This window comes from Halyomorpha halys, unplaced genomic scaffold (genome assembly GCF_000696795.3).
Source record: "Halyomorpha halys isolate HHAL.00 unplaced genomic scaffold, Hhal_1.1 Scaffold1243.1, whole genome shotgun sequence".
NCBI lineage: Eukaryota > Metazoa > Arthropoda > Insecta > Hemiptera > Pentatomidae > Halyomorpha > Halyomorpha halys.
The window spans coordinates 212,760-223,527 of NW_027114799.1; the positions used below are offsets into that span (position 1 = coordinate 212,760).

Here is a 10,768-nt window from a genome sequence, read left to right on the forward strand (position 1 = left end):
CAATTGCTGAAATCACTTCAACGTCCTCCATGTTTGCCTCTCTGAATAACACTGACATGTGGATGGTCCGCACTTTGCTTCCCGAGCATTTGTACGAGCCTCCGAGCCATGGCGAGCGGCCAACATGTGGATCCACCTTAAGATACTTGGGTAAATGGTGTGAGTGGGTATACTAGATATTTGATGTAGGTATATCAACCATTTTTAATAAAGCCTTATCCTTATAAGCACATGACTTCGCTGTATGAAATTACAGCAACAATTCAGATTTCTTGTTGTCTCCAGGACACATAAATGACTAAGGATAGACATTATTAGGGTAGTCTGAATACTTTTTTTTTCAATTCTTAAAATAACGGAAAAGATGCTAATCAGGGAGATGAAAAGAGGAGGATAATCAAATATGAATCGAATCTTCCGGTCAATTATGGGTTCTAAATTTTGAATTTTTAATAAGATAATTGTCTTCACTAACCTTTCGCTATGTAAGTACAACGCATCTTGTCGATTATTATTATTTTTAACTAGAACGTTTTGTTATTTTGCTTATTCAAAATGCTGAAAAATAATTTGAAGTTGCCACTTCAATTTTATTCTGAAAATACAAAATAAATTTTTAAAAAATTAATCATTATTCAGTCTTTCGTACTCTGTACCAGCGGTTCCTGAAATATATTGAGGGAGCCGCAAGCGAATAGCACTACCTCAAAAGATTACAAAAAAAAAAAAATGAAAATTAAAATAGTAAATAAACAGTCCATTCTAGCATTGCCCAATTTTTCTTCTTTCCATGTATATTTAACCGCCCAATTGAAGGATAATTATGACGTCATTTTTATCTTTTGTTTAGCTCGACAGGGCTGCCGCGAAAGTTTCTAACATGAAAAAGGTGTCGTGGCGAAAAAGTTAGGAAACCTGCTCTACTATTTGTCGCCCCATCTTTACTCCTCTCCTCTTCCGGCCATTTTTAAGGTGCATCCTAATCAAATGGGGTCGCCAAACGAATACCATACATCGGAGAAGTACAGACATTTTGTTTGTTATAGTGCTTATTACGAAGTACAAGAATGCCACCTCGATTTTTTATCGGAAATATAAATAAAATAAATTTTTTTTTATGATTTATTTTTTATTATTTCAGGGTAACAAAAATTGGGTAATAAACCTCAATTTCGTGTTCAGCACCCTCAAAGGATCGTAGTGTAAAATGAAAGAACTTTTCATTGAATCCAAATTTGTCTGAACTATTGAATTTTTCCATTATTTTGTTAAATTTAGAAAAGAGGAAGAATTTGACTAATGTAAATTTTTTTCTCTAATTCTTAATTGGTTAGAATAAAAATCAAATTACCAGAAGCATTCCATTTATATTATGGTAAGTTGAATGATATATTTAAAATTCAAACTTTAGAGCCAATACGTGACCCGAAGAAATGAATCGATTTCTTATCTTCCTTCCCTTCCCTTTTATGTCTCTAGTTCACAACATTTCCCCTGTATTACTTTTAAAAACAAATATTTTTTAGCTCACTCTAGTGGACATGGATGAAGATTACAAGTACTTACAATATGGATGGGACAAAAGGCTTGATAATCTGAACAAGGATGAAAAAGCCAAACTTTCTTTTTGTGTTCATTCAGTAAGACAGCTCCAGCATCAATTTATTGACTCTTGAGAGTATAAAAACGCCATAGATATCAATTGATATCATTCAACATCACCTTTTAACTCCATCTTCTAATGCACCTTTCGTCGTTTTCGTCCTCTTAACCTACGATTGAGGTCTGTTCGAACGGTGGAAAAATATGATTCAATAAAATAATGTTTTGTTAGTTTGAATGTTCGATAAATTTATAGATATTTGCATACATTGTAGGGTTACAAAAAGCAATCCAAGTTATTCCAAACAATAAACTTTATAGGAGGTATTTAATTAGATGAATGCGAAAGAAGTACCCAACAACCACTTCGTCCGACTTTTCCCACTAAAGATTTCTAAAATAACATTTAACAAAACTATAATAATGAAAAATTATCAAATTTTAAAATTTTAATTGTGGCAACTTTTTAATTTCCAAAGTAACATCGCGCTAAGCTACGAAAATGAAGGATACATATATAACTAAGGATAATATATACCATGATGATAAATCGTTATATTTAAAATAAATAAATACTAATAAATGACCAATGTCAAGACATCTACAATTTTAGTAAACATTTTCAAGTATTTTATTACCTTTTTTTCAAATTTGTTCAGCTGGTATTATCTCAAAACATTTTCACAAAGATAGTATAAAAAAAATAATTTCTAGAAGTACAGATGAATTGATAATATATTTTATTTTTCACTTTTAGACAAAAACGATTTACTTTATTAAAAACGCATTCATATTTTATTGTTCATCGTTTGACATTCGACAGTCTCCTGGTCAGCTCCATTTTCGGGATTTCCTTCGGGAAACCTCGACCACACCTTTCTTTTCAAAATTTAAGGGCCAAGAGGTAACTTCTAGATACCCAAGCATTGCTTCTTGTTAATAATATCCCTTAACAGGATGACCATAGTGCTGTTTTTGTGGATGATATAGTAGGATTTGATGTCGAAGAATAACAAGATAATTTTTCTCCTCTTGACACATATTTGAGATTAAAGAATTAGTGTCCCTTAATTGACTTTTTCTTTTTTCTCGGTATGATTTTCCTTTAATCAATAACATTTATACTAGACAATAAACATTATGAAAAAAATAAAATATTTTTTCATCTTTTTAAGCCAGTAAAACAATCAATAAATACAAGATTTTTTTAGTAGATATGTCACAAGCACAGCTCACGAAAAAAAAATGTTTTTTGTTTTTAATCAGCCTGATACTCATGATGCAATATTAAAACAGCGCCCGTGTCCACAATTTTATTTTAAGAATTGAAAACTCTTGCTACTTTCTTATTTTGATGGAGCGTTCGTTTGAAAAAAAATGAACATAATATAGGTGTTTTATCCATCATCGATAATTTCCTTTGGGACTTTATTGAAATAGTTTTAAGCTTTGGTGGAGAAGTGAGAAAATGTTTGGAAACCATTTAGAATAATTTCATTGATTTGATCGAACTCGAAAACAAATTTATAAATTAATCAATTAATCATTAGAAATTTCTTACCTTGTTACAATCGTAAGTTGCAAGAAGCTCATAGAAATATAAAATCAGAAACTTCATCGTACCTATTATTATTATTATTTAATTTATATATTCTTGTATATTAATATTGTGTGTATTCAAAATTTATCATTTTGGCATTTTGAAATAGTTACTAAAAAATGGTAAAAAAATTGTTCAGGTTTTTTTATATTTCATTTAAAAAAACAGAAATTTCATGGAACAAGTGGTTTTCAATTGTCTAACATTTAACCCGAAGTAAACTTGCAACTCTACATCTATCCACGAAATTATAGGATGCTTCAATGTAGTTGGTTTACATTATTTTTACAATTTCAGTTTTTCATTTCGGAATATACATCTCACAATTTCGCCCGCTATAACAATGGAAACAATTTATAAAACACATTTCAAAGTATAAATCATAAAGAAAATTCAATGGTGATTAAGAGGGTACCAAAACTATTTTTCAGAAGTTCGGAGATCGGATTCACAAATTGTTTTTCCGAAAATTTTAACCATTACAAAAAATAAATTAAATGAATAATTGTTCCTTAATAACAAGGTAAAATTTCTTCCTTATCTTTATAATAAAATTTCTTCATTATCTTATAAACATAGACTCTATCTGAGTTCCTACAAGACAAAATCCAGATTCTTAACATTTCGTGATAGCCTTGTCCTGTGTCAATATTATTCCGGGAGCAACTTTAGCTATTCGCAAGTTGAAAATATGCTCTTAATATTGGCATAAAACTCGATTTGCTTGGTTGCTTAAAACCAGAAAAATAAAGCTTGCGAACTTATTCATTTTTCACCCTGTATAGTGCACAATCTAAATGCGACAATTTTTCTTTCTTGTTTGCATAAATATAGTATTTCCAGGCAACAATTAACTATATTAACTAATGAGTATTTGATAATCACATAAAAAAAATGTATTGAAATACATCGTTCCAATTTATTTTTAATATGAAACCCGTTTTTACCATATTTTTTTAATAAGAGAATAAAATTTTTAAAAAACGAGGTGTTGATGGTTGACCGTAGATTAATATGTGAAGAAGATGGTTGGGTGCGAGAGGGGGGGAGGGGTGCGGTCAGCAAATGAACAAAAAAATATTTATTAGTGCCGACGTTTCGACCTCAATTTGAAGTCTTCATCAGGGATTAATAGGCCGAGGTTCTGGTTAAACTTTGCACTAAACCAGTTTAGCCAGAACCTCTGCCTATTACTCCCTCATGAAGACCTGAAATTCAGGTCGAAACGTCGAAATTTATATACCACATCCTACACCCCTCCCCCCCCCCCCCCCGACCATCTTTTCCACAAAATATAAAATAAGTGGCTAGACCTTTAGAAAGCGTGTACTTCAAAGAAAATTTTGAATATCATAATAGTGTTGGAAATTTCGTAGTTCCAACTTGACTTTTGAAGAGGAAAAAAGGGGGATTATTTACGCTACTGTGCAGAGCTCCAAACTTTTATATTTCTCAAGATTGCAGCGTGCATTCATTTTCCCATCCGCAGATAATTGATTGAAAACAGTGGTTTATGAACTAAAAAGGGAAGTATTTTATTATTCTGAATGCAATTTCATTTTACTCAAATAATCGCATTGTCATAAAATATGTGGGAGTTTTAGTAAAGAACCTTAGAAAATAATATCATTATTATCCGATATGCACCACTATAAAATAAATAAACACATAGGAAAATATCATACTTCATTAATTTTTGTAGGGCGAATTATCTCATTAAATTAAAACATATTGTATTCTTATAATTGCTTACTTGTTCTCTATACAGTTGTTTTCAAGCGTTGAAGTGCTCCAATGTTAGCAATTGAGATCAAATTCCAACTTCTTCAATTTTCAAGTAAACCCCATAGTTTTAGAGACATTTCATATTTAATGTTTGGCTTCCGTTATTTGTGGTTCAGAAGATGGGAATGGGTTGTAGAAAAAACAGGTTTGCCTGCGCATCTAGTCAATGTCAGTAGGGTGAACTATGAATTAAATAATAAAAACTAGGGAATCGATATCGCTGAATTCCCAAGGCGCTTTCAAATAGAGCACCAATTAGAAAAACCGTTCGCCGGCAACTTCGTTGTAAATATTTCATCATTCCTGTCCAGACATTTCTAAAACATGTTCCATTGAATCTTCGTTAGGGTACCAAGGTTTGTTTTTGATATTATGAGAGCTATTTGTTGACAATTATTTAACCTGTAGGTGTCTTCTTTATAACCGTTATCGGTTTTATTTATTCGTATCGATGACATAGATCAACAAAACGGGACTTTCGGAAATTTGATTTGATAATTTTGACTGAACTCTATATTTTTAATGTGCTGAAATCGAAAATGATAGACGTTTTCTTCCATCACTTATAATTATTTTGCTGCCTCAAAATCATGAAAATCACTGCTCAATGATGAGTATTATTAAAATATGAAGAAGATGGTCGTGGTTGCGGTCAAAAAGGAACAGAAAATAGTTAACAGCTATTTATTTGCTGACGTTTATCTCGGCTATGGAGTTTAAAAACAGTTAGCAAGTGACGGAAAAGCAACTACAGTATCAAAAATACGCTTATAAAGCTAGTAGTAACATACTCTAATAATAATAGTAGTAACATATCCTTATAACAACCAAAAGAACTTTTCAATACCACATCCGCGTCACTCGCTAGCAGTTTTTAAATTCTACAGCTCTGATGAAACCCTTCAGGGTGGGCCGAAACTGCAAATAAATAGTTGTTAACTATTTTTTTTCTTTGACCGCACCACCATTTCCTTTATATTTTCAAATATACGGTGAACCATTTATATATATTAAATGAGTTTTCGATACTATTTTTAACATTCTTTTTTTTTGTCCATTTGAAGTCAACTAATTATTTTGTTAAATCCATAAGTGTCATTGTTTATGTCATTAACTTTACTTTTATCTTTTATTAAGAACTATTATTTTAATCTATTTATTTTATCTTTTGTTTTTTATTTATAACGATGTATATAGTTAGGGGTGTCTTTTGTATGAGACTATACCCCCATAATCAATTGTTAAATAAAAAAATGTACCTCTTACATACGTAAACCATGAAAGGCCCACCAGGCCGAATTGGGCCCTGTTTCATAATGAAAGCTAATAGTATTAGTTCATAGTACAAGTGTAGAAACTAGTGTGGTAATAATACTAATACTTATTGTTTTCATGATAGGGATGACTATTAATGATATTATAGGAATTAAAAAATACTAAAGTACAAGTTCCTATGTACAAGTCTGTGTAATTGAATTAAGATTACTCTACAAGACTAATCGTATTAGTTTGTACTTTATTATGAAACAGGGCCCTGGTATTAAATAAACAAATAAAAAAAAATCTATTTAAATGTATTCGAATAACATTTTATTGTCTTCAAATCAAGCAAATTTATACCTTATTTTTATCATCAGAAAGAGAGAAATTTCTGCTATTCAACTGTACAAAAACATTTGAATTTTGTTCAAAGTATACAGGAGTAATTAAAATTTCGAATTGTTCTAGAAAACTGTGCAAACAAATTCAATATCTCCGGGGCAAGTGAGAAAAATTTCATATTTTTTTTTTGTTATTGCTAGTGATTTCTATATAAAGATTTCTTGGTGTGCTGATTCCGAATTTGAAGATAGTTTTTATTAAGATTTTTTTATCTTCTTTGTTTAATTTAATTTTCAATTTTACAACAATGGTATTGTTAATATCAGTTCTTTTGTATTTTTTTACTTCACTTTTTTTAAAAATTAATTAAATCTTTTTAATTAATTACTTAACATGATGTGATTATGCACAATTGTAAGTAAAAGTAGATAGTGATTTGTACGGAAGATGCAATCATAATACCTCTATAATTATATAAAATTATTCAGATATTTTGATAATATCTAAAATGTTTTTATAAAGTTTCCTCTACATTGAATTTTATTTCTTCGACAGCTTGATAAAGGTAAACCCTTATACCTACATAGGTTATAAAAAAAAGATATCGCGTCTCTTGAAAATTTATCTCTAAAATTATTCCTCATTCCAATATAGACAATGTTATGTTTGCTTAATGATAAATTAGGTATGTTCTACTGTTTACTACTGTAAACAAGAGTTAATACCAATTTATTTTTGTTTCAGACATAATTAATTCCCACAGTTCATTTCAAGTTTTCCGTTGCGCGATTCTTTTACTTTCAAAAAATAATTTATTTGCTTAATGTATATTTTAAAAAGAGTGTTTTATTGTTTTCAATGGAATATGCCATAGTTAACAAAATTTATTGTAGATAATTATGGTTAGTTTGATGAAGTTGCATGAATCGAGTATTAGCCAGCCACCCTGATATTAACCTATGTTCTCCAGGACAGTAAAATAAAACAGAGGAGGTAGCAATCGCACATGGAAACCCGAGTCAGGTCGACCATAGTCCATAATCGGAGTTGACGACCAATTTATTCAATCACATATTCTCAGAAAGAAGTTTCCCAATGCTAATGAAATAATAAATTTAATTTAAGAGGTCCGAGGTGTCCATATTTTTCTAATGACTTACAAGAAGGTTGGGTGAAGTTGGTGTAAATATTAGAAGTCCAACAAATGTTCCGTTCTCGTCAGGGCACATAAAGTTAAAAGACCTTAGTTTCCCCGGAAACACATTGATTGGACAAGTGCAGACTGGTCCTGTGTATTGTTCATAATTTTTGTTTTTTTGATCCGCTTCCTAGTCATTTCCGTACGGATATATTTATAGTATATAGTTATAGTTATTTCCCGTAACGTACGGAGAAGGGGGTTATCTGCAGGTTACCACCCTATTCTAACTATGGTTAGGAGCCAAGTTTTCATTTCCGTGGGATCACCACAGAAATAAAAGTCGACCATTAGCACATTCAAACATAATTTACATTGTTTTATATGACAAATTCAAATTGACCCAAGAGACTGTCCAATTTGTGTCAGTTGGTGTATTCTAACGTCCTTTTGGTACCGTATGAAGTTGAAGTTGATCTTTAGAGTAGCTATTAAAACCCTAAAAACTTAGGAGTCATAAAGGTTTCCATTATTTTTGTTCTACATACCGGGTATTACATACTTTGGGTTTGAAAAACATAGGTACATTACAAAAAAAAAAAACAGAGTTTATTTTCGATTTCAACAAACCAAAAAATATAAAAAACAAGCAAAATATTTGATTAATTTTTTTATTGCAGACTTGTGTAATTATATAAATTTGGGGATCAGTGGTCCAGATTGGAGCCTACATCTTCCACCCCTTTACCCTCTATAACAGCTGGACTCTTTTCATAAGTTCCGGCATTTTCCCCACCAAAAATAATTTTATTATGCAGTAACATCACTTGGGAAAGAATTTTTTAAATCAATTTTTGTATTGTGAGAGTATTATGGAAATTAAATACACCAACAAGATATGAAAAATAAATATAATCTCTTCAAAAATTATCAATATATTTACAGATTATTTACAATTATTAATAAATTTACAGATTATTTACTACTATCGTTGCGGCCACCATATGATCATTAATCGATTATGTAGCAGATGCTATAAAACAAAACAAATCCGCTCTCTGTTGTTTTGTATACTGCAAATAGAGAGATGACTTCTTAGCGTCTCGCTGTGCACATACATCGACTCCAGTGACTCCTCACTACGCACTCGTAGTTGCCAGCATTCAAGCCATCTCCGTCGTCTTCATCATTTTAGCTAAAGAAGAGGGACTACTTCGGCTTATCCTCCAAGAGGACCGAAGGAGGCCGGACGTACGTTAATACAAGAGCCCAGGAGGAGAAAAAAGGCAGATATCTCACCTCAATTTTTGATTACTTAATTAAAAACTAGGTATGATTACAAGTCAAAATTGATGAGTTTGCCAAGTATAAGGAGGGTGAATAAAAAATGGTGGCTGTTTCAAAACGTTTAAAATAATTAATTCTTTATTCAGAGCTCTATATCTTTACAACTACCAACAACAATAGAAAATCTAAGAGAGCATCATTTAAAGTATAGTAAATTTGCTGAAATAGCCCTAATAGAGCTATTTACGTTCAATAGTTTTCGAGATATAGCTTTTAAAAAGCAACATTTCATAGAAATGTTGTATGAAACGAACTGAAAGATCAGTAGTTAGTGAATTTATTTTGAAAAACCTATATCTCAACAATCATTTGACGTAAAGATGTCTATTAGCATTCAAATTAAAGCTAATTTAATGAACTATAAAGTAGTTTATGACGTTTATTTTCGTAGGAGTAGTAGTTTTCATGAAATTTGCTAAAATAAATTGATTTATAGTTGTCTATTATCATATTAGAACTTTGGTGCGGTGCGCGCTTATCATATTAGAACTTTGTTGCGGTGCGCGCATCACATAAATTTCACTCAGCACCCTACTCACGTCACCTTTTCTGTTGCTATAAAAAACATATCTAGAGTTCTTGAATAATAATAAATATTAACTTTTTTCCAACCAATTAAAATAGTATAAAACAAAATACAATGAAGTCGTAAACGTGAACTTGAAATCGGAAAAGATCGTGTGGTCTCGGCTTTTCCCGTTCGAATGAAATGTGCCAATGTTTCCTTTTTTCACCTTTAGTTATTCATAAAATCCTTTAATATTTTGTATTCATCCATTGTTTATTATTGCTAGCTGTGAGAACTGTTCATTATTTTCAAATTAATAAAATTAAAGGTGCTTTAGAGTGAGATTGAAGTAACAGGATTGAAAAGCAGGTCCAAACTTTAAAAGATATTTATGAAACACTTGAAATCACAAAATTTAATAAATGTTTATTGATGGGGTGTTGGGATTGCTGACAAAGGCAGAGGATATTTCAAGAGGCAACAAAGAGAAGTCCTACCGACAGCCCCAGAAAACATTTTGATATATTTTAATAAAATAGAATCATTTTACTCCATCCGTCCTCTTCCAACCTGAGTATTAATATGTGATTAATTGAGCATTAATATAACTTAGTCATCTTTTTATATTATATTGTTTGATCCCTTATATTGTGAAAACGTTTCTTGTCACTCGCCGGCACAATAATATAAAGGAGAAAATGGTCGAACTGCTAGCGAAGAAAAATTATACTTAATGAGGGGTAGATAGTTGACCGTAGATTACTGATTGGAGAAGATGATCGGGGGGGTGCGGTCAGCAAAGAAACAACATAAATAAACAAAAAAATATTTATATTTATTTATTTAATTCTTATTAAATGGCATATGGCATAAATAAATATTTTTTTGTTCAATTATGTTGTTTCTTTGCTGACCGCACCCCCCGATTATCTTTTCCAAAAATTATACTTGCTTCCAAAAAGTGTTTTGCATAGACATAGAGGGCTCTATGAGGATTTTAGACATTCCAGTGTATAGTTCGTCTGAAAGAGAAGCATTAATAGTAGATCTCACAATAAGGTTCGATACCAATGAATAGGATCAGAGAGTTATGTTACGGGCAGAGAAATACGGCATTAATACAAAGTATTTTCCTTACAAGAAAAGTATACATAGGAATCCGGCTAAAGAAGATTTTTGGTTAGAA

The 10,768-nt window shown here is 31.1% G+C and overlaps 1 protein-coding gene across 1 annotated transcript in view; it reads right to left on the minus strand.

The window, feature by feature from the left end:
- LOC106688956 (uncharacterized) overlaps positions 1–5,154 on the minus strand; it is an 11,381-nt gene extending 6,227 nt beyond the window's left edge. Inside the window, exon 1 of the mRNA XM_014433674.3 lies at positions 4,956–5,154. The gene's annotated coding sequence lies outside the window, so the exon portion shown is untranslated. The remainder of the gene's footprint in view (positions 1–4,955) is intronic.
- Between the last annotated feature and the right edge of the window lie 5,614 nt (positions 5,155–10,768).